Below are 25,156 nucleotides of genomic sequence, written 5' to 3' on the forward strand. Positions count from 1 at the left end.
AGGACCCCCCATATGAGATTGCCTTGGCGCGGCGGGGTGGCTCAATTGAATTGATCAATTTTTTTGCTAAATATCTCATTTTGAATACACCCCCTTTTTTCTTATATTGTTTGTGCTGCTTTTTCACTTTTTCAACTTCTCATTTTGAATACAGTTAAATATTATGTGCATATGCACTTTATGTTATGCGTTCTAACCTCAAGTGGCGCTGGCTTCTCTCCTTTTTCTTGATATTTATGAGTCTTTTGGGTTGTTTGAGAACATAGTTGTTGTTCAATAATAAAAAGAATCTTCTCAAATACAACTTGCCTAATAATTCTGCACGCGGCGTATTATATTTTTATATATTCCTAGTATGGGCACATGTTTTTATTTTATTTATTTTTATACCAATGCAGTACTACTGTTTACCATTTTGTGAAATAAAGGTAATTTTATTGGAAATATTTTTTTGTCCGGCATCTTCTCTAGTCCACTGTTTGGGTATTGTTTCTTGGGTTTTCCTACTAATTGAGTGGTTTCCACTCTTCTTCACAGTACACCTGATAATCACCGTATTTATAGTATTTTACTGGTGTCTCTGTGTGTGTCGATTTACATCATAAACATTATAAAAGTCAAGAAAGACAGTTTTATTGTGCAAATTACACCATAATTCTGACAAACTTATCTTGATGAATAAACCCCAATATGTCAGTTTTTAATCTATTGTTATTCTTGTTCTTGGCCCGCTCAAGGCTTTTATTTAAAACATTCCCAAAAATTGCCTATTTGATTTTAGCCCAACAGGCAATAGACAACCTTGAGAACTTTTCGTCTGTCCCAACCATCGTTATGGAGATGCCAACCCTGGTGATAACGAAAGGTTAATTTCCAGGATCTGGATATTCTTAACTACTCCTAAAATGGAAGATACAAGTATAAGAGTAGAGTTGCACTTTCTTAATGACAAGTTCCCCACTAATATATTCATTGCAAAAACATGAAAAATTACATTAATTTTTAATAATCACAATTATTGTAATGAATTGAACTAGGATGAGGTAAAGGACTTTATTTAGGGTGAGGTGAAAATACCCCAAGAATGACTCTTCTAAGGCATGAGTAAAAGCAGCCGAAATGTGTTGTGGTTCTAAAAAAGTCTTTACTCCTACATTTTTATTTTTCCATTTTCATTCACTCTTTGATTTTTTCCATTCATTTCGGAGTGTCCATCACCTGGATCAATAATCTGTAATTGTTCTGTGTCGGAATCTGTCCTGGAAGATTTCCTTACAGCACATCGGGGCGGCCGCACCCTGCTCTTGTCTCCAGCACACACGTATTTGGAATTGTGTCCTACCTGCATAACTTCACCATAACTTCAATTGCTATTATCATTTTGATTTCCTGCTTTCAGAAAGTGCTATTTTTTCTCGTTTTGGTAGGGGCCATCCATATATTGAATATTGAATGAGTAAAAGTTAGCAATTTATGTCTGTACATTTCCAGGGCAATTTTAACAATTTTTTTTACTTGATAAGAAAAGAAATACACCGCGCTATACTGGGAACTGAAAAAAATATATAATATAACTGAGTACTTACTTGCTGGTGTGTGAAAAAATCACGTGGTGGTGGATGTATAGCAGTATTCTGAGACTATTCACCTTGTCATAGATGTATATATTTGGATGCCAAAACTGCTGAGTAGATAATATAGGGTTAAACGGGGGTGAGCCCGTTAGTGTGTTACAGAGGGAAAAAAAAAAAAAATAAATAAAATAAATAAATAAAATAAAATATGAACTAATCTTGATTTACTCACTTAAGGAAATCAGAACCATATAAAATATATGCTGTAAATGTAGCCATTGCCAAATATTAAGATTGGAATGTTGCAGCCTGTTTCTGAAAAAAATATAATAGTTGAAAAATAAAACCAAAAAAAGAGGGGGATAAATAGATGTTTGAGATGATAACTGAATGCTGACCTTACTGCATGCCAATTTCAACAGGCGAGGTCAGAATGATTAATCCTGTGCAAAACAAATGATGGCACAGTTCCTGCAAAGTGAATGAGCGTTAGTGACAGCATGTGCCCACTAGTGGAACGAGGTGCTTAATTCTGGTGCACTTACTTGCAGGGCCAGTGCTCAGTGAGACAGGCTTGGGTGCTCAGCGTGGGGGCTGGGGCTGCTTCTGCTAATCCGTATGGACGTGTCTCACTGAGCACTGGCCCTGCAAGTAAGTGCACCAGAATTAAGCACCTCGTTCCACTAGTGGGCACATGCTGTCACTAACGCTCATTCACTTTGCAGGAACTGTGCCATCATTTGTTTTGCACAGGATTAATCATTCTGACCTCGCCTGTTGAAATTGGCATGCAGTAAGGTCAGCATTCAGTTATCATCTCAAACATCTATTTATCCCCCTCTTTTTTTGGTTTTATTTTTCAACTATTATATTTTTTTCAGAAACAGGCTGCAACATTCCAATCTTAATATTTGGCAATGGCTACATTTACAGCATATATTTTATATGGTTCTGATTTCCTTAAGTGAGTAAATCAAGATTAGTTCATATTTTATTTTATTTATTTATTTATTTTTTCCCTCTGTAACACACTAACGGGCTCACCCCCATTTAACCCTATATTATCTACTCAGCAGTTTTGGCATCCAAATATATACATCTATGACAAGGTGAATAGTCTCAGAATACTGCTATACATCCACCACCACGTGATTTTTTTCACACACCAGCAAGTAAGTACTCAGTTATATTATATATTTTTTTCAGTTCCCAGTATAGCGCGGTGTATTTCTTTTCTTATCAGCTTTAGCTCTTTTAAACAGGCACCAGCACAGAGCCTGTTATTCACCAGCTGCATCTGGGAATAGTGGACCTTCCTTCTCTGTCCAAGTGGACTGGCGCCAGTGTGTTAATCTTAAACTAATTTTTTTTACTTGTTGGGTGTCCTTGCAAACTGCAGTAAACTTTGAAGAAAAAAATGTAAAAAACTAAAAGCAGTGAGTTTTGGAACAGGCTACTTGTGCACACATTTCTTGCTGCCGAAGCAACCACTTACCTTGTCTAAATGTGAGACACCAAGGAACGCCCAATACTCTAGAGAGAAGGAAAGGTGGTAACATGGATAAGTGAACCGCCATGACAATGAGGATTCCACTCCATAAATACTTTTAACAAGGAGAAGCAAGGAGTAATGGATTCAAAATTTAATAAAAAAGTACAAATTTTATTTAGCACATACACAGACAAAGTAACATATAAATAGCAAAAAGTTGCAAAAAGTCAATAGACGCAAACAGGAAAGACTAAGGAAGGGGAGATGTAACACTGTGCACCAACATAGCCATAGACAGGTAGCACCAGAAATACTTAAGATATGCAATAAAAAGCAGAAACACCGATAAATAGTAAGTATTTTGAACACAATAAGCCCATAGATTGTAGGAGTGAGAGGGTGAGTCTGCAAAATAAAGACCTGTAGCGCTACCGACTGTGGCAGCAGATTTTCTCTGCACAAATTATCCCAAAATCAGAGCAAAAGTATGGTGGGAGATGCAGGTGGCTTACCCAGTGGTGCAGAGAAGACCCAGTCCTAGAGGCGACCCCCGACGTGCGTTTCGCGCTCAAAACGGGCACTTTCTCAAGGGGATGGGGGCTGGAGGGGAAAAGGACCTTTTTGTATCTTAGTAACATGGTCACATGTGCAGTCACATGGTGTGTAGAGGCCAATCGTAGCCGCGATAGCGGCGCATGAGCAGTGTCACCGCCAGGTCCTCCAACAAGACGGCGAGCGTCAGGCATCAGAACGCATGCACCAGGGAGAACCCCCAGGCCTGTGTCCGAGGCACAGCAGACATCCGCCCCCATGAGGAGGGCTCTTGGGGGACACGAACACATGCGCACTGCAGAATAACCAGGCAAAAGGACCCACAATGAACATCTAGTACATAATATTGTCCAGGGAACAGAAAATTCTAGCAAACATAATAATAAAATGTGCAAAGACATTACAGTTCATCAGAGACTGGGCACACAATATCAAGATAATACCAGCGCAAGAACAAAGTAATACATAGCATTATCCACATAACAAAAGATTATCCATAACTGTCCGTGGATGATAATTAATCCCATATCCTAACCATAGCAGGGGATCCTCTTGTATCTCCATAAGTGATAGTTAGCCCCATTTGATGAAGTAATAGGGACTCCTACTGGCTCAATCATACAAAGATGACACATATGGAGATAACGTGAATCCAGAAAAAGTCCATAATATCCAACAGCCGACAAATGTATAGAACACTAACTTAGAATAAAAAGAAAAGAAATTAATGGTTAAAAACAATAATAAAAATTGCCAACAGGAAAAGGGATATATACACTAATGGTCACAGTAGAGACAGCAGTAACTATATAAAAGAGGCAAAACTAAGGGACTCGTTAAGACCCTTGGGGGTCACTGTATCCAGGGTGATGATCCATCTGGCCTCTCTTTGGGCCAATACTTTTTTGTAATTACCTGCCCTGATTCCCAAATGTTTGCAATTGATACCTCTCACCATGAATGTTTGTGGATCACATCCATGGAAGGCCCTAAAGTGGCGAGGGATAGTTTTAAGGGTAGATGGGTCAACCACTGTCTTGGCCGCTCAAATGTCCCACACATGCTCACAGCATGGTCTCAGAAGCTTTCAATATAGGTATAATACATTGCAATGCTAGTATATTGCAATATACACTGCTCAAAAAAAAGGGTACACTTAAACAACATAATACAACCTCAAGTAAATCACACTTCTGTGAAATCAAACTGTCCACTTAGGAAGCAACACTGATTGACAATCAATTTCACATGCTGTTGTGCAAATTAAATAGATAACAGATGGAAATTATTGGCAATTATCAAGACACACACAATAAAGGAGTGGATCTGCAGGTGGGAACCACAGACCACATCTCAGTACCAATGCTTTCTGGCTGATGTTTTGGTCACTTTTGAATGTTGTTTGTGCTTTCACACTCGGGGTAGCATGAGACGGACTCTACAACCCACATAAGAGGCTCAGAAAGTGCAACTCATCCTGGATGGCACATCAATGTGAGCTATGGCAAGAAGGTTTGCTGTGTCTGTCAGCGTGGTGTCCAGAGGCTGGAGGCGCTTCCAGGAGACAGGCCAGTATACCAGGAGATGTGGAGGGGGCTGTAGGAGGGCAACAACCAAGCAGCAGGACTGCTACCTCAGCCTTTGTGCAAGGAGGAACAGGAAGAGCATTGCCAGAGCCCTGCAAAATGACCTCCAGCAGGCCACAAATGTGCGTGTGTCTGCACAAACGGTTAGAAACCGACTCCATGAGGATGGTCTGAGTGCCCAACCTCCACAGATGGGGGTTGTGCTTACATCCCAACACCGTGCAGGATGCTTGGCATTTGCCACAGAACCCCAGGATTTGCAAATTCACCACTGGTGCCCTGTGGTCTTCACAGATGAAAGTAGGTTCACACTGAGCACATGTGACAGACGTGACAGAGTCTGGAGATGCCGTGGAGAGTGATCTGCTACCTGCAACTTCCTTTAGCCTGACCAGTTTGGCAGTGGTTCAGTAATGGTGTGGGGTGGCATTTCTTTGGAGAGCCGCATAGCCCTCCATGTGCTCGCCAGAGGTAGCCTGACTGTCATTAGGTCCCGAGAGGAGATCCTCAGACACCTTGTGAGACCTTATGCTGGTGTGGTTGGCCCTGGGTTCCTCCTAGTGCAGGACAATGCCAGACCTCATGTGGCTGGAGTGTGTCAAAAGTTCCTGCAAGATGAAGGCTTTGAAGCTATGGACTGGCCCGCCCGTTCCTCAGACCTGAATCCGATTGAGCACATCTGGGACATCATGTCTCGCTCCATCCACAGAGCTAACATAGAAAAAATTCAAAAAAACTCATACCACAAGATATGGCCTTCCCAAAACCCTGTCGGATGACAAATGAACATGTAGCAGGATGCAGCAGGCCTCCACTAATAAAGGCAAGGGGCAGCTCAGGTGCAAACTACTGATAAAAACAACCACCCCACACCTACCAAACCATGGAGGGGTTGGCTGCCTAGTAGAAAAAATGCACATAGATAAGGCTTGCATAGGACGCCAGTCACACATGTAAGGGTACCGTTACACTTAGCAATGCACCAGCGATTCCGACTAGCGATATGACGCGGTCAGGATCGCAGGTGCATCGCTTGGTGGTAGCTAGTGAGCTGCCACACAGGCAGATCTCACCAGCGACATAGCGGTGGTCGCTACTTACCTGTCAGACGCGGCGATCCTGCGTCCTCCCGCCCGGCTCCACGCGTCGCTCGTCGGCGCCACAGGAAGCCCAGTAGGAAGTGGCCGACGAGGAATGGTCCAGGAGCTTCTCGTGCGATCAGCGATAACCAGCGGGGGGAGCCGGTCGGAGGTAAGTATCACATGCAGCGATATCGCTAGCAATATCGCTGCTATGTCACAAAATCGGTGACTTTACAGCGATATTGCTAGCGATATCACAGTGTGTAATGGGGGCTTAAGTGTGATGCAAAGTGTCTGGCTTGCAACCTATTAGTGATGCCCATTTTATTCTCAGGCGGGCTTCTCCAGCACTATAATATGCAACACACAGTGACAGATGCCCCAATAGACCAAGCCAACAAAAAGAGGCCCGGCTGCATCCTGCAAAAAATGATATGATAAGTGCAGAAAATTAATGCATACAATGAGTACATTAAATGAGGTATTGATTAACATTTTGTCCAAAATAGATAGAGCCTGCAAGCCTCGTCAAGGCTCCTTTTAATTTGCAGGTCCCTAACACTAATATCAAAACAGCTAACATAGAAAAAATTCAAAAAGCTCATACCACAAGATATGGCCTTCCCAAAACCCTGTCTGAATGACAAATGCACATATAGCAGGATGCAGCAGGCCTCCACTAATAAAGGCAAGGGGCAGCTCAGGTGCAAACTACTGATAAAAACAACCACCCCACACCTACCAAACCATGGAGGGGTTGGCTGCCTAGTAGAAAAAATGCACATAGATAAGGCGTGCATAGGACGCCATTCCAGTGTTAGGGACCTGCAAATTATGAGGAGCCTTGACGTGGGTTGGGGTGGTATGAGTTTTTTTGAATTTTTTCTATGTTAGCTGTTTTGATATTAGTGTTAGGGACCTGCAAATTATGAGGAGCCTTGAAGTAGCTTGCAGGCTCTATCTATTTTGGCCAAAATATTAACCAATACCTCATTTAATGTACTCGCTCCATCCACCAACGCCATGTTGCACCACAGACTGTCCAGGAGTTGGTGGATGCTTTAGTCCAGGTCTGGGAGGAGATCCCTCATGACAACATCCACTGACTCATCAGGATCATGCTCAGGTGTCGTAGGGAAGTCAAACAAGTCATTTCCTTGTCTTGAGGCATTTCCACTGAAGTTGGATCAGCCTGTAATTTGATTTGAGTATCCATCCAAATCCAGACCTCCATGGGATATTAATTTCGATTTACATAGATCATTTTTATGTTTTCTTGTTCTCAACGCATGCCACTATGTAATGAATAAAGATTTGCAGCTGCGATATTTCATTCAGTGATATCTACGATGTGGTATCTTAGTGTTCCCTTCATTTTTTTAAGCAGTGTATTATACCTGCAACAAAAGTGAAAAAAGTGAAAGTCCCATAAAGGGACTAGGTAAAAATATGTAAAAAAAAAGAAAAAAATATGTAAAAAAATAAAAATTAAAAATAAAAATAATTTAAAAAATCCTCTAATAAATGCATATTTTTATGTAAAAAATAAATTAAATAAACAAAAAATGTACACATATTTGGTATTGCCGAGTCCGTATAAATCTGATCTATAAAAGTGTCACACCAGTTACTCCTTCAGTGAACGCCGTAAAAAAACCCAAAAATGTAGCAAATTATACTTTTTCCAAGCGGTATCATCATACCGCTTGGAAAAAGTGGAATAAAACGCGGTCAAAAAACGAATGGTAATAAAAATTGTATTACTGAAAGCGCCATCTTGCTCCACAAAAAACAAGCAGCTATACAGCTCCATCATCACGGTTCCCGCACACACACAGATGCTGTCAGCCTGGAGAAATATCACAGGCTGATCACTGGAGAGATTATCATGGTTCCGAGTGCACGCGGAGGGTGGTAATCTAGTGGGATATCACGGTGCCCGTCTCCCACGACGGAGGGTGATACATCCCGGCGCCAACCAAAGCGCCACAGGTGATTAGCAGTTATCGGTTACCAGCAGCTGTTTGACATACGTGTCACAAAAAAAGGGCTTCGATTTCTCCCTGGATGTCTATATGTGCATCAACCTGTAAATTCACTGCTGTTTTCCATGAAGATCTGAAGCAGAAAAAGAGGTTTTTTTCCCTTTTCATGGTCATGTATTCAAACCAACCAATTAGATAAGAAGTTCAGCCTTATGTTAATGGGGTAACCACCCTTTTCTGCATGCATCAAATATATGTATGTACAATAAACTAGCAGAGTCCTGCTGGAATGAGTTGTTGCTAACAAGGTGTTTAGCTTCTTCTTTTCCTTGAGCGCTCAATAAGACTCTGTTCTAATTAGGACAGGCCGCAGCACACCCAGAGATATATATCTATATCAATCAAATTTCCACAACATCAGCACCCGGCACACCTGGGCAAGTGCCGGGGCCCTGGCCAGATGGGGGTCCCACTCACACTGTCTGAGATACCTTAAGTAGCTCCCAACCGTCGCCGCCATGCCCCCCATGCACCGACCCCATCCTCGCACTCTCAGAGACCCACCAGCCACTGCAGCCCTGATAAATCCCAGCAATGACATGTCTGGGCTTCTTTGCATGCACAGGACCTGTGATGAGGTCATAGGAGGGGAGGAGGCAGGGGTCACATGATCAGGGGCCTCTGTGTCTGCAGGACGCTGCTGTCTGTGCTGGTTGTCATGGTGCTGGATGAGGTGAAGTTTATGTGTGGGGTCAGGAGGGGTTTACAGTGTGGATGTAGCAGAGCTGTGTGTGTCTGGAGCAGAGCTGTGTGTGTACGAGGTGTATGGAGCTGAGTCGTGTGTGTGCGAGGTGTGGGGAGCAGAGCTGCCTGTGTACGAGGTGTACGGAGCACAGCCAAGTGTGTACAAGGTGTACGGAGCGCAGTCAAGTGTGTGCGAGGTGTACGGAGCAGAGCTGAGTGTGTACGAGGTGTGCGGAGCAGAGGTGTGTGTGTACGAGGTGTACGGAGCGGAGCCGCGTGTGTACGAGGTGTGGGGAGTGGAGCCGCGTGTGTACAAGGTGTGGGGAGCAGAGCCGCATGTGTACGAAGTGTGGGGAGCGGAGCAGTGTGTGTACGAGGTCTACGAAACAGAGCCGGATGTGTACGGAGAGGAGCCGTGTGTGCACGAGGTGTACGAAACGGAGCCCTGTGTGTACAAAGTGTACGGAGAGGAGCAGATCCGGGTGTGTACGGGGTGTACAGAGTGAAGCCGCGTGTGTATGGAGCTGAGCTGTGTCTGTACGGAGCAGAGCCGTATGTGTACAAGGTGTACGGAGTGGAGCCGTGTGTGTGTGAGGCATACAAACCGGAACCGTGTGTGTATGAGGTGTGCGGAGCCGTGTGTATGAGGTGTATGTTGGGGAGCATTCCTACCTCCCAACCATCCCAGATCCAGCCAGACAGTCCCGATTTTGAGAGAGTGACTGCCCCAGCCGGGAGTTTACTTTTCCCGCGGACACAGGAGTACACGCCGGAGCACATTAAAACTTGCACGTGACGTTCTACCGCAAGTGACTTGCTGGAAGCTGACTGGAAATTAGGTAATTTCGGGAGGAGATTGTGGCGGAACCATGGAGGCACTTTAGGGAATGCTTCAGATCCATCACCATGTCCTCCTCCGACAGTGCGGACAGTGGGATCGCCTTGGAGTCGGGGATGCCGGCCATGTGAGCGGATCATGATATGTCCTGCATCGGGAGGCTCAGGTGGGCACTACAATGGGAGCCGAGCCGCTATGGTATCTTTATAGAATCTTTCTTTCTCTCTCTGTTTCTTTCTCTCTCTCTGTTCTTTCTCTCTGTTCTTTCTTTCCCCTCTTTCTTTCTCTCTATTCTTTCTCTCTCTGGTCTTTCTTTCTTTCTCTCTCTGTTCTTTCCTTCTTTCCCATCTTTCTTTCTCTCTCTCTCTGTTCTTTCTTTCTTTCATCTTTCTTTCTTTCTCTCTCTGTTCTTTCTTTCTTTCCCCTCTTTCTTTCTTTCTTTTTTATTCTTTCTTTCTTTTTGTCTCTCTCTGTTCCTTCCCTTCTTTCTTTCTCCCTCTCTCTTCTTTCTTTCCCCTCTTTCTTTCTTTCTCTCTCTCTCCCTCACTGTTCTTTTTTCCTGTCTTTCTTTCTTTTGCTCTCTGTTCTTTTTCCTGTCCACGCTTTCTCTCTGTTCTTTCTCTCTGTTCTTTCTTTCTCTTTCTTTATGTTCTTTCTTTCGCTCTGTTCTTTCTTTCTCTTTCTTTCCCCTCTTTCTCTCTCTGTTCTTTCTTTCCTCTCTTTTTCTCTCTGTTCTTTCATTCTCTTTTTTTCCCCTCTTTCTTTCTTTGTTCTTTCTCTCTCTCTGTTCTTTCTTTCCTCTCTTTCTTTCTCTATCTCTGTTCTTTCTTTCCTTCTTTCTCTTTCTTTCTCTCTCTGTTCTTCCTTTCTTTCTCCTCTTTCTTTCTTTCTCTCTCTGTTCCTTCCCCTCTTTCTTTCTCTCTACCTCTCTGTTCTTTCTTTCCCCTCTTTCTTTTTTCTCTCTCTGTTCTTTTTTTCTGTCCACTTTATCTTTCTCTCTAATCTTTCTTTCTCTCTCTGTTCTTTCTTTCTCTCTCTCTCTCTGTTCTTCCTTTCTTTCTTTCTCTCTTCTTTCTTTCTGTTCTTTCCCCCTCTTTCTTTATTTCTTTTTCTCTGTTCTTTCTCTCTCTTCTTTCTTTCATATGTACACTACTAATCAATACCCTCCTCCACATGAACGTGTTTTGCCACAGAGCATGTGTCCATGTGGATCACATGTGTGTCCGTGTGATCACATGCGTCAGTTTTTGGCCAGCACCACGGATGCCACACGGCATGAATCATGGTATGTGTTAAAAGGGGGGCCCACTGAGACTCTTTCGCTGGGGCCCTCAAAAAACTGGAGCCGGCCCTGCTTCTGAGCTCTGCTGTGTGCCCAAACAGCGGTCCCCCCCACGTATGTGGTATCAGCATACTCAAGACAAATTGCACAACAACTTTTGGGGTCCAATTTTTACTGTTACCCTTGGGAAAATAAAAAATTGGGGGCAAAGAGATCATTTTTGTGGAAAAAATATGATTTTTTATTTTCACAGTTCTACATTATTAACTTCTGTGAAGCACATGGGCGTTTAAAGTGCTCACCACACAGCCAGATAAGTTCCTTGGGGTGTCTAGTTTCCAAAATGGGATCACTTCCACAGTTTAGGTACATCAAGGGTTGTCCACTCTCGATTCCATCCAATTTTATGTTCAAAACCTCAAATGGTGCTCATTCCCTTCCGAGCCCTGCTGTGCGCTTAAAAAGTGGTCTTCCTCCAAACATAGGGTACCGATGTGCTCAGGAGAAATTGCACAACAACAAATATTGTGGTTCATTTTCTCCTGATTCCCTTGACAAAATAAAAAAAATTGTGTCCTAAGTAAAATTTTTGTGAAAAAAAGTTAAATGTTCATTTTTTCCTTCATTTTTAGGTTTCAATCTGCTGGGAACAGTGCAGTCACTGCTCCTGGCAGTGAGTGTCACGTGTCAGCTGTGATATCAGTTGATCACCCGGCAATGATTGAGCATGCTCAGCTCCTGTGCTCGTAAAATTGCCTGAATGTATCCAAACATTCAAGGTCGGTAAATACTTACTGACCTGGACATATCGATATGTCCAAGGTAATGAAGGGGTTAAACACATTAATAAAAAAGCTAGAGTCAGGGTCTCACCACTGTAGTCAATATACCTATGTGGTTTTCTGAGACAAGAGAAAGAGCATTTAACAAAGCCTCAGAGGCCAGGGGGAAATTTCAAGATGTCTTTTTTTATATTTTTATTACAGATTGTTATATGGAAAAAAATGTTTAATCAAAACCTGTAACACACACCTCCAATTTAAATATTAGGTTATTTTCTAATGACAACTTTCTTTTAAAGGGAATCTGTCTCCCCATTTTAGCCCTATAAGCTGTGGTCACCACCATCAGGGGCTTATCTACAGCATTCTGTAATGCTGTAGATAAGCCCCTGAGGAAACCTGAAAGATAAGAAAAACGAGTTAGATTACACTCACCGGGGGGGCGGAGTCGGGTGCGGTGAGTACTACAGTGTGCAGGCTCTAGAAAAGGTCAGAGGTCTCGCGCCTGCGCACTGCAGTACTGGGCTCTGCCCTCAACAGGGCAGATAAGATATGCCTGCGCAGGAGCCGAGGGAGAAGCAAGGAGGAGGACATCATTGTATGAAGATGGGAGGCACCGGACAGGACAGCGACACCCGTCGGACCGGACCAAACGCCAGGGTGAGTATAATCTAACTCTTTTTTCTTCTCTTTCAGGTTACATCGGGAGCTTATCTACAGCATTACAGAATGATGTAGATAAGCCCCTAATGGCGGTGCCGGCAGCTGATAGGCCAAAAATGGGGAGACAGACTCCTTTTAAAGAAAATTTGTCAGCAGGTTTTTGCTGCACAATCTGAGAGCAACATGATGTAATAGAAAAAATTCTCATTCCAGCTATGCATTACTTACCGAGCTGCTTGACGCAGTTTTGAAAGAATACTTGTTTTCTCTGCTGTAGATTAAGCAGTGCTATGAATGTTGAGCTAAGAAAAACCCGCCCACACCTCTGATTGGCAGTTAATGTGCACTATACATTGTCAGCAAGCTGCTAATCAGTGGTGAATCACGGTTACACAGATGAGCTGGACAGCTTGGCTCATGACACATAGTCCAGCAGTGATAATCACCTGCTGATAAAACACTGACTGCATTGAAACTACGGGAAGTTCTTGAGCAAGTGATATATTGCTGGAATCAAGCTCTTTGCCCTTACATTTTGCTGCCCTCAGATTAAATAACAAAAACTTGCTGATAGATGTGCAACTTCTGAAATATGCCAGACATTGAGCACACTGGGAGTTGTAATTTTGCAACAGCTGGAGAGTTACAAATGAGATGGCAACTATAACGTACATATAAACGCACACACATTTCATTTCTGACTTTCTGGCCTAGGAATAAGCACTGTTGAAATCATTGGTCTACATATAACGTGACAATTTCATGTTATTCTTTAAGAAAATGTGTTGAACTTAATTAAAAATAGATTGGCTCCAGCAGAGCCTCAAATGATGCAAGTCTGTAAAGCCGGGTGGAAACCTGCTGCTACAGGAAATGGTGATTTTACTAACTAATTCTGCCCTGCTATCTGTACGGAGCAACAAAGAAATTACAGATGAAAGTTGTTGATTTTAGTGTTTCAGGATCTTGTGTTCCTAATTAGAGTATGGTCAATTATATGATGACTTGTAAGAACACGCATCAAGTACTAACCTGATAAAATTAGCCTAATAAGCAATATATTAATGATCTTATATTTCTTTACAGTTAAGGTGGTTGGGCCCAGTGGTGGGCTTCTATCAGTGGAAGGGCATGTTGTGTTTTCGGTCCAAGTGATGTATTTGCAAAAAACTGATCTTTCACAGACATCATGGACAGGTCAATTTTTTTTTGAATGGACCAAGTGCACCATGCACTAGTGTCTTGCGTATTTTCGTATGAGACTTGCCTATTCAAGTCTATGTGTATGCAAAATATCACATCTGATTTTTACGAATACAATGCAATTATTAAATACGTTATAAGCATATAACCCAAATCAATTGTCCTTACACAAGGAATGGGCAGCAATCAGAATTAATTAGAATCATACTGATCCTGCAGCAATTATGCATCATAAAGATCAAGAAATGTTAAAACAATAGTAATAAAATAACAATACTTTATTTCAACATTAGTAAAAAATTTTTACAAAAACATAAACGTTATTTAAAGGTGCCTCAAACCCTATCACGCAAAGTAGGAAGGACAGCTACAGCAGTTTGTAATATAGATGTTGGCAAGTGTATACTTTGCAGAACAAATGTGCCCATTCATAATGCAAATTAGAGTCAGTAATGAGCGGTCATAGAGGAGCACTTAGGAAGCAACCCAGGGGCAGACTATGATGTCAGGTTTCCACTGCAGCTCCAGCTCCTTGTTTTTCCTTACTTTCTGTTAACCTGCTGTTTGCAACGGGGCATTAAACCACTGAAATTGGACTTTAAGCCTGTGTGTTGCCTCGTTATTGCAGCCCTACCATTACCTACCAGATTGAATCTCTACAATTGGTGGACTGAATGCGGGCAAACGCAGTGAGGCCAGGCTGTTTTCCTTATTTTTGATTTGTACCCCAGCCTATGACCTGGGTGAATTGAGTGGCACAGACCCAGGTGGGGAACTTTCCAGAAATGGAGGCCACGGTAAAAACACTCATAGAGGCCATGCGACAGCAGCAGCAGGCTATACAGCAGCAGGCTATACAGTAGCAACAAGCTATGCAGCAGCAGCAGGAGGCCATGCGGCAGCAGCAGCAGAAGGCCATGTGACAGCAGGCTATGGAGCAGCAGGCTATGCAGCAGCAGCAGGAAACCAATCAGCTGTTAATACAGCATATCACGACAGCGCAGACAAAAGGAACTAACCGGAGAATCCATGATGTCTGGAAAGCGGTTCGTACAGCGGTTCCCAAAATGGAGAAGTCGGACGATGTGGAGGCGTACCTGGATATGTATGAAAGAGTCGCTGAGAGAGAGAAGCTACCCCGGGACCAGTGGGCATAGATCATCGCTCCGTTTCTGGCCCCAGGACCTTTGAAAGCGTATCAGGACCTAAAAAATCATTTGAAAGGTAACTCACCAAACCCTGACTGGTGCACTGGCAGGACGCAGCAGAACCCCATTGATAAAGGTTTAGGCAGCACAGGTGCATTCCACTGATCAGGACAGCCAGTAACCATTTGTGGTCCGGCTGCCCAGTGGAAATGCACACAGATGAGGCTTGCATAAGGCATAAGTCACACTGATAAATGTGATGCAAAAGTGTCTGAGCAGCCTATTGATCACGCCCATAGTATTAGCAGGCGGGCTGCTCTGCACTATAGATACATGCATCACACAAGGAACCAAGCCAAATATAAAGGGCTCTGGCTGCGTCCTGCTGAAAAGTGCAAAAAAGATAAATAGATATGGGGTATTGGTTACTATTTTGGCCAAAGCAGATAAGCTCACAACCCAACGTCAAGGGTCCCCAGATATTGTGAGTCCCTAACACTAAATATAAGCAAACACTAATCAGAAAAAAATCCATAAAAAATCATTTGAAAGGTAACTCACCAAACCCTGACTGGTGCACTGGCAGGACGCAGCAGAACCCCATTGATAAAGGTTTAGGCAGCACAGGTGCACTCCACTGATCAGGACAGCCAGTAACCATCTGTGGTCCGGCTGCCCAGTGGAAATGCACACAGATGAGGCTTGCACAAGGCATAAGTCACACTGATAAATGTGATGCAAAAGTGTCAAATAGGCTGCTCAGACACTTTTGCATCACATTTATCAGTGTGACTTATGCCTTGTGCAAGCCTCATCTGTGTGCATTTCCACTGGGCAGCCGGACCACAGATGGTTACTGGCTGTCCTGATCAGTGGAGTGCACCTGTGCTGCCTAAACCTTTATCAATGGGGTTCTGCTGCGTCCTGCCAGTGCACCAGTCAGGGTTTGGTGAGTTACCTTTCAAATGATTTTTTATGGATTTTTTTCTGATTAGTGTTTGCTTATATTTAGTGTTAGGGACTCACAATATCTGGGGACCCTTGACGTTGGGTTGTGAGCTTATCTGCTTTGGCCAAAATAGTAACCAATACCCCATATCTATTTATCTTTTTTGCACTTTTTAGCAGGATGCAGCTAGAACCCTCTATATTTGGCTTGGTTCTTTGTGTGTTGCATGTATCTATAGTGCAGAGCAGTCCGCCTGCTAATACTATGGGCGTGATCAATAGGCTGCTCAGACACTTTTGCATCACATTTATCAGTGTGACTTATGCCTTGTGCAAGCCTCATCTGTGTGCATTTCCACTGGGCAGCCGGACCACAGATGGTTACTGGCTGTCCTGATCAGTGGAGTGCACCTGTGCTGCCTAAACCTTTATCTATGGGGTTCTGCTGCGTCCTGCCAGTGCATAGTAACCAATACCCCATATCTATTTATCTTTTTTGCACTTTTCAGCAGGACGCAGCCAGAGCCCTTTATATTTGGCTTGGTTCCTTGTGTGATGCATGTATCTATAGTGCAGAGCGGCCCGCCTGCTAATACTATGGGCGTGATCAATAGGCTGCTCAGACACTTTTGCATCACATTTATCAGTGTGACTTATGCCTTATGCAAGCCTCATCTGTGTGCATTTCCACTGGGCAGCCGGACCACAAATGGTTACTGGCTGTCCTGATCAGTGGAATGCACCTGTGCTGCCTAAACCTTTATCAATGGGGTTCTGCTGCGTCCTGCCAGTGCACCAGTCAGGGTTTGGTGAGTTACCTTTCAAATGATTTTTTATGGATTTTTTTCTGATTAGTGTGTGCGTATCAGGACCTACCCACAGAGCAAAGGGCGGACTACACGTTCGTCAAGGGTGAGATACTGAATATAGAAACTTATGTACGTATGTACTGTATATTAAAAATCATTTTTTCACTGGAAATCATACATACTGTGTGTGCCAAGTTTCTATATTCATATGAATACGGAATAGGATCCTACTTGTTGCACCACCACTTTATAGCTGTGCTAAACGGTTTTGTGTTATAAGGGTGAAATACTGGTACGTCTTGGGGTAAATGTGTTAGTTCGGGCCCAGCGGTTACACCAGTGGGAGTTTACCCCCTCCAAGCCGGCTCAGTCCCAGTATTACGACCTGATGCACCTGTTACAAAAGTGGCTGCAGCCTGAGGTGTTGTCCCCCACGGCCATGCTGGACCGCTAGTGACTGATAAGTTTTGGAAGGCTTTGCCCCCCTCCCTCCAGACCTGGGTCGGACAGGCATCCCCTACTAATGCCAAGCAGATGATAGACCTCATAGAAAGGTATGGGGCTACCAAAGAGCTACAGGGAGGGACTCCCCGGAAGGTAACTGGAAGGTTCCCTAAGTCTCCAGCCCTGGTTCGGCGAGCGGAGCCCAGGAAGGCAGCTCAGGACTTTTCTGGGGAAGTAAGGAGCCCCATAATCTGCTGGTGGTGCCAGGAACCAGGTCATATGAGAGCTGATTGCCCCCACCTGGCTAAGCCCATGGACACAAACTTTGGGTACCGCCAGTCTCACTATGCCGAACCGATGTGTGCAATGGGCACCTCGAACGGTCCCAACATGGAACATTTTTTTGTCGGGTTGAAGTGGAAGGCACCCCGGCTGTGGCCCTATTGGACTCAGGGAGTCTTTTAACTCTGGTACTAGCCAGCTGGATACAAACCAGCGAGTATATGGGTCGGAAAATAGGGGTGTTGTGTATACATGGGGACTTAAAAGACTATCCCACTGCACTAGTGGTGATAAACACGCCAGCAGGAAGGCAGTGCCACGAGGTGGAGGTTGTGACTAATCTGCATTATGAAGTGATAATTGGAAGAGACTTTCTTTTATTGTCTGTGCTGTGGCCATCTGTTGTCCCACCCACGGAGCAACTGCCGGCACCAGAGGCAACCAGGTTACATTCTCCAGAAGTAGGGCATCAACCTGGTGGCCCGGAGGAAGAAGTGCTGGCAGTAGGGGTAACCTTCCCTTCGGTGGAGGAGGGGAAGAATTCTCCCATAGAAGTATTGGCTGGAGAGGTGGAAGACTTGCCGCCGGGAACCGAGTTGTCAGACTTGAATGTAGCAGGTGACAATTTTGATACGACGCAACTCTGAGACCATACTTTGGCCTGGGCCAGAGAAAATGTACTGTTTATTAATGGGGAACCCCAACAACCTGGGGCAGCTACAGTTCTGCCACACTTTGAGCTGAACCAAGATTTGTTGTACGGAGTGGAGAAAATACGTGGGGAAATGGTAGAACAGTTACTGGTACCTCAGGCATATCGCAGGCTGGTAATGGACTTAGCACATGTGCATGTACTTGGGGGGCATTTGGGCCAAAAGAAAACCCTAGACCGAATTCTGCAGTGGTTCTACTGGCTAGGAGTCCATGAAGAAGTTAAACGGTACTGTATTTCCTGTCCAGTGTGCCAGGTAACCAGTCCTCAGCCTCACTTTCTGAGTCCCTTGGTGCCTTTACCAATCATAGAGGTACCCTTCGAGAGAGTGGCAATGGATCTGGCCGGGCCTCTCAATAAGTCGGCAAGGGGCCATTCCTCTGCGCCATACATCAGCTAAGCTTATAGCAAAGGAACTCATGGGTATGTTTTTGCGGGTGGGAATTCCTCAAGAAATTTTAACAGACCAGGGAACCCTCTTTATGTAACAAATTATGAAGGAACTCTGCCGTTTGCTAAATATTAAACAGTTGCGCACATCGGTCTATCATCCCCAAACAGATGGTCTGGTAGAAAGATTCAATAAGACGTTGAAGAACATGTTAAAAAAGCAGTTTCCAAAGGTGGGAAGGACAGGGATCTCTCATTGCCATATTTGTTGTTTGCAGTGCGAGAGGTGCCTCAGGCATCTACGGGGTTCTCGCCCTTTGAACTATTGTAGGGCAGACATCCACGGAGCTTACTCGATATAGCCAAAGAGGCCTGGGAGAACCAACCTACCACCCACAAAAGTGTGATAGAGTATGTTGCAAAAATGCAATAAAGAATGGAGACAGTCCGCCCCTTAGTCCAGGAAAATATGGAGGCAGCACAACAGTCACAGAGTCGGGTCTATAATCGGGGGGCTCAGGTAAGAACCTTTAGCCCTGGGGATCGGGTGTTGGTACTTTTGCCTACCGTAGATAGCAAATTTCTGGCAAGGTGGCAGGGACCCTAAAAGATCATGGAAAAGGTGGGGCCAGTAGACTACAAGGTGCACCAGCCAGGATGGAGAAAGCAAGTACAGGTTTACCATGTTAATTTGCTTAAACCATGGAAAGATAGAGAAAACCTTGGTGGGGATAGTCCGCTGCCTGCATTCAGATGGAGAAGGCTCCATCACTCTGGCGGCGAGGCAGGAGAAGCCCAACCCGCAGTCAAAATTGCAGACACTTTGTCTCCTAGACAGGTTCAGGAGGTCCGAGAGTTCATTAGCAGAAATGCAGATGTTTTCTCGGAGCTCCCCGGACACGCCTCCCTAATCCAACATGACATTGTCACGGAGACACAGGTCAAAGTCTGACTAAAGCCATATCGGGTGCCTGAGGCCCGGCGATGAGCCATCTCGGAAGAGGTAAAAACTATGCTACAGTTAGGGGTCATAGAAGAGTCCTAAAGTGAGTGGGCCAGCCCAATAGTCCTAATACCCAAGCCTGATGGGTCTCTAAGATTCAGCAATGATTTAAGAAAACTTAATGACATTTCAAAGTTTGACACCTAGCCTATGCCCCGGGTTGACAAGTTGATAGAGCGATTTGGGCAGGCACAGTATTTTCACAATGAAAAAACACAGTATGACAAATGTATAGGTACTGTTCACATGATCAGGTTTTAAATACATTAGATAGGACTGCTCCGAGATGGGTATACTGTGACGTTGGTGGAGTGGCTTAGCATACTTCGTATACATTTTTTGCAAAAAACGTATTAACTAAACACCCTGATTTTGTTATCATTTTTTTTTACTAGCACTTGCTGTCTACTGTTATATACTTTTTACAACAGAGTATTTTTGCACGTTTGTCATACTGTTTTTTCTTTGTGTTTCAGTCTTTGGGTGGTGTGAACACTGTCCTACTGACCTGTTCATTTTTGTGCATGTAACATGTGTTTTTAATCTATTAGTTTCTTGCTTATGCAAGGTTTGGGTGACTCCTGCCCCTCTCTTGTGTGACATGCATATAAAGAGCCATCTTGCACAGCGTGCCCACATCAGGAAGCGCCTTTCTGAATCCTGCTCATATAGGTACTGTTCACATGATCATGTTTTAAATACATTAGATAGGACGGCTCCTAGATGGGTATACCGTGACGGTGGAGTGGCTTAGTATACTTTTTTTGCAAAAAACGTATCAACTAAATACCCTGTTTTTGTTATCATTTTTTTTACTAGCACTTATTGTCTACTGTTATATATTTTTTACAACAGAGTATTTTTGCACGTTTGTCATACTGTGTTTTTTCTTTGTGTTTCAGAGCTCTATGGTTGTCAATAGAAGGTCAGCAATTCTGCTACATACAGTTGTGCTCAAAAGTTTAAATAGCCCGGCAGAATTTTTGCTTTCTTGGCCTTTTTTCAGAGAATATGCATGATAACACCAAAATTTTCTCCACTCATGGTTAGTGGATAAGTGAAGCCATTTATTGTCAAACTTCTGTGTTGTTTTTTTAAAATCATAATGACAACCCAAAGCATCCAAATGACCCCGATCAAAAGTTTACATACCCTGGTGAGTTTGGCCTGATAACATGCACAGAAGTTGACACAAATGGATTTGACTGGCTACTAAAGGTAACATCTCCTGTTACCTGTTTGCTTGCAATCAGTGTGTGTGCATAAAAACTGAGTGAGTTTCTGGGATCCAGACAGACTCTTGCATCCCTCATCTAGCCACAGATGTTTCTGGATTGTGAGTCATGGGGAAAGCAAAAGAACCACTAACCATGAGGGGAGAAAAAGTTTTGGTGTTATCATTCATATTCTCTGAAAAAAGGTGAAGAAAGCAAAAAGTCTGCTGGGGTATGTAAACTTTTGAGCACAACTGTACACGCGATCTGATCATCGCCTGTATGCAGCACAGATGATTGGGTTGTGGCAGCTTCTAGTCTCCCATGAAGACTGCTAAAGCATACCAAAAGTAAAAAAAGTGTTTTTAAAAATATTTTAAAAAATGTAAAAGTTCAAATCACTCCCCTTTTGCCACATTCAAAATAATACAATAAAAAAATCAAGCATACATATATTTGGTATTAATGTATTCAGAATCCACGGATCTATCAATATAAAAAAGAAATAACCCGATCGCTAAACGGCATAACGAGATGAAAATCAAAAAGCCAGATTCACGATTTTTTGGTCACCCCATCATTGCATTAAAATTCAGTAACAGGTGATCAAAAGATGGTATCATTAAAAATATCAGCTCAGCATGCAAAAAATAAGCTCTCACCCAACCAAAGATCACAAAAAATGGAGACACCACAGGTATAAGAAAATGGCGCAATTTTTTTTTTTTAGCAAACTTTAGAATTTTTTTCACCACATACCGTATATACTCGCATATAAGCTGAGATTTTCAGCCCATTGTTTGGGGCTGAAAATCCCCCTCTCGGCTTATACGCGAGTCATATAGCCAGGGGTAGGTGGGGGAGGGAGAGTGGGGGTGTCAGGTCATACTTACCCCCCGGCGCGTCTCTGCAGCCCCCCTGCTTGTCCCACGGTCTCTTTTCCTTCCTACAGCGGTCACATGGTACCGCTCATTAAAGTCATGAATATGCACATATTTATGACTTTAATGAGCGGTACCACGTGACCGCTGAAGGAAAGGAGACCGTGGGAGAATGGGGCTGCAGAGGTGCACCAGGGGGAGGTAAGTATAGCGATATTCACCTGTCCCGGTTCCAACGCTGCTCGCCGCTGTCTGCTGCATCCTCTGTCTGTGACATTCAGCCAGCAGAGGGCACAGTGACGTAGTCAGTGCGCGCCCTCTGCTGCCAGATGTCACTGACAGAGTGAACCGGCAGGCAGACAGCGGTGAGCAGCGTTGGAACCGGGGCAGGAGAATATCTCAGGTGCCAGGTCCTGAGCCAGCGGCGACACCTGTCCCCCATAGTGCGCCGGTGTCTCTGCCTGCTCAGCACACCGGCACCTGGCCCCCAGGGACAAGAGGTGAGTATGTCTTTTTTTAATACCTGCAGTAGCGGCAGCAGCAATATATGGCTGCATAATCTATGGGGCATATTAAATGCAGCATCTTATGAGGGCATACTCAATGGAGAATCTTATGGGGGCAGCATATAAGGGCATATTCAATGGAGCATCTTATGGGTGCAGCATATGAGGGCATATTCAATGGAGCATCTTATGTGGGCAGCATATGGGGGCATACTCAATGGAGCATCTTATGTGGGCAGCATATGGGGGCATACTCAATGGAGCATCTTATGGGGAAGCATATGGGGGCATATTCAATAGAGCATCTTATGGGGCAGCATATGGGGGCATATTCAATGGAGCATCTTATGTGGGCAGCATATGGGGGCATATTCTATGGAGCATCTTATGGGGCAGCATATGGGGGCATATTCTATGGAGCATCTTATGGGGGCAGCATATGGGGGCATACTCTATGGAGCATCTTATGGGGGCCTATTCTATGGAGCATCTTATGGGGCAACATATGGGCATAATCTATGGAACATCTTATGGGGCCATAACCTTTATGGAGCAGCATATGGGGCATATTATTCTATGGAGCATCTTATGCGGCCAAAATTAACCTTTGTGCAGCATTATATATGGCGTATTCTGTATGGAGCATCTTATGGGGCCATCATGAACTGTATGGAGCATTATGTGGGGCTCCTGATTCGATATGGCTATTCAAAAGCATTTAACCTACTGATGTCTCAATTAATTTTACTTTTATTGGTATCTATTATTATTTTTGAAATGTACCAGTAGCTGCTGCATTTTCCACCCTAGGCTTCTACGTGAGTCAATAAGTTTTCCCAGTTTTTTGTGGCAAAATTAAGGGGGTCGGCTTATACACGGGCCGGCTTATACACGAGTATATACGGTAAATAAAAAAGATCCTAGACATGTTTGGTGTCTATAAACTCGTAATGATATGGTGACTCATAATGTCATGTTAGATAGTAAACATGGTAAAAAAAAAAAACAACAATGGGATTGCGCTTTGTTTGCAATTTCACGGCATTTGGAATTTTTTCCCATTTTCCGGTACAGAATATGTTAAAACCAATTATGTCGTTCAAAAGTACAACTCGTCCCACAAAAAACAAGCCCTGACGTGGGCATTTTGACCAAAAAATAAAGTTTTGGCTCTGGGGAAAAGGGGAGCAAAAAATGAAAATTCAAAACCAAAAGTACCTCTGGTTGTTAAGGGGTTAATTGAATTTTTTGGGTGAACTGTGGTGACTGAATACACAAAATCTGACTTTTTTGTCATTTAGCAAATGTTTTAAATTATTTTATGTTTTGACTGGACTTTTATGGACATGATACAGTAGTAGTATTTATTTTTTATATTTTTTACCTTAAAAATGGAAAAAGGGAGAGATTTAAACCTTTTGTATTTTGTTATTTCGTTTTTAGATTTTTTAAAAACCTTTTTTCACTTTGCTTTTAGTCCTCATAGAGAACTTTAACCTGATCATTTGCTTATACTACATACTGAAATACATGTATATGAGTTTAAATCACCCTTCAAAAATAAATTAAAGAAATTAAGAAATATAAATATTTTGCGTTGTCATATGAAAAATTAAAATCCATCAAAATATAAAATTATTTAGACTGTACATTATTCCTGAAACAAAAAAATAAAATGCTTGAATTGACATTTAAAAGTAGCAGCACTTCCCCCAAAAACACATGGTAAACAGCAATCAAAAACATACAGCATAAGTACACAAATATGTACAGTATGTTATAAAAAAGACATCAGCTCAGCGTGCAAATAACAATAGTGTCAAACCATTTCCATGCATGGAATCATAAAACAGTTACAGGTCACAAAAATAGGGCTGCAAACAATTTACTTTTTTACAAGTTTGTGAATTTTTTGTAACCACTATAAAACAAATATAATAAAACAAATACGTTTGCTATAGTGGAAATTGGAATGATGTGAAAAATCAAATTGCTAGTTAATTTTTACAGCAGAAAGAACACCGCAAAAACAAAACCCCAAAAAATGAAGAAACTATTTCCCCCACTCAGATCTTTTTTTCCTGCTTTTTTAGTAAATTATATGGTTAAATTAATTATCTCATTCAAAACTTCAACTTATCCCGCAAAAAACAATCTCTCATATGGTTATTTAGACTAAAGAATAGAAACATAATGGGCCTTTAATAAAGGAGAGGAAAAAACAAAACTGCAAAAATCAAAAATGTCTGGGTTTTTAAATGAGACCTGACAACTGATACATGCCTCACGATTCACAGGCAGCATGTATCAGACACTTCAGCCATGTATGCTTGATTTCAGAGAAAAACATACTGCCAAGGACCAAGCTCCACAGGAGACTAGTCAGACAGGTGGATCCCCAGTGGTTCCTCCCCGCCCCCTGAGAGTACAGCTGGCAGGTCTTTATTTATATACAACTAGCTGAAGATCCTGGTGTCGCCCGGGCATAGTAACTTACTGTGGTTAGCTATAACAAATTACATTAATTATCCTCCATCCCATAGTCCAGTGCCCATATACCCATCATACATATCCTCCATCCCATAGTCCCCTGCCAATATACCCATCATACATATCTGCCATCAAATATACCCATCATAGATATCTGCCATCCCATAGTCCCGTGCCCATATACCCATTATACATCCTCCATCTCATAGTTCTGTGCCCATTTACCCATCACACATGCTCCATCCCATAGTCCTGTGTCCATATACCCATCACACACTCCATTCCATAGTTCTGTGCCCATATAGCCATCACACATCCTCCATCCCATAGTCCAGTGCCCATAAACCCATCATACATATCCTCCATCCCATAGTCCCCCTGCTCATATACCCGTCATACATATCTGCTATCCCATAGTCCCGTGCCCATATACCCATCACATATCCTCCATCTCATAGTTCTGTGCCCATTTACCCATCACACATCCTCCATCCCATAGTTGCGTGTCCATATACCCATCACACACTCCATCCCATAGTTCCGTGC

General features: G+C 43.2%; 1 long non-coding RNA gene across 1 annotated transcript; it reads right to left on the reverse strand.

Moving 5' to 3' along the window:
• Window positions 1-614: 614 nt before the first annotated feature.
• On the reverse strand, window positions 615-3,651 carry LOC141048213 (uncharacterized). The gene is made up of 3 exons (XR_012219987.1): window positions 3,579-3,651; window positions 3,070-3,107; window positions 615-900 (listed from the first exon to the last, which is right to left on the reverse strand). It is a non-coding gene; the product is annotated as an uncharacterized lncRNA (long non-coding RNA).
• Window positions 3,652-25,156: the final 21,505 nt, after the last annotated feature.

The sequence above is a fragment of the Dendrobates tinctorius genome, unplaced genomic scaffold (assembly GCF_039654945.1).
Source record: "Dendrobates tinctorius isolate UK_male_01 unplaced genomic scaffold, ASM3965494v1 ptg000133l, whole genome shotgun sequence".
Lineage (NCBI taxonomy): Eukaryota > Metazoa > Chordata > Amphibia > Anura > Dendrobatidae > Dendrobates > Dendrobates tinctorius.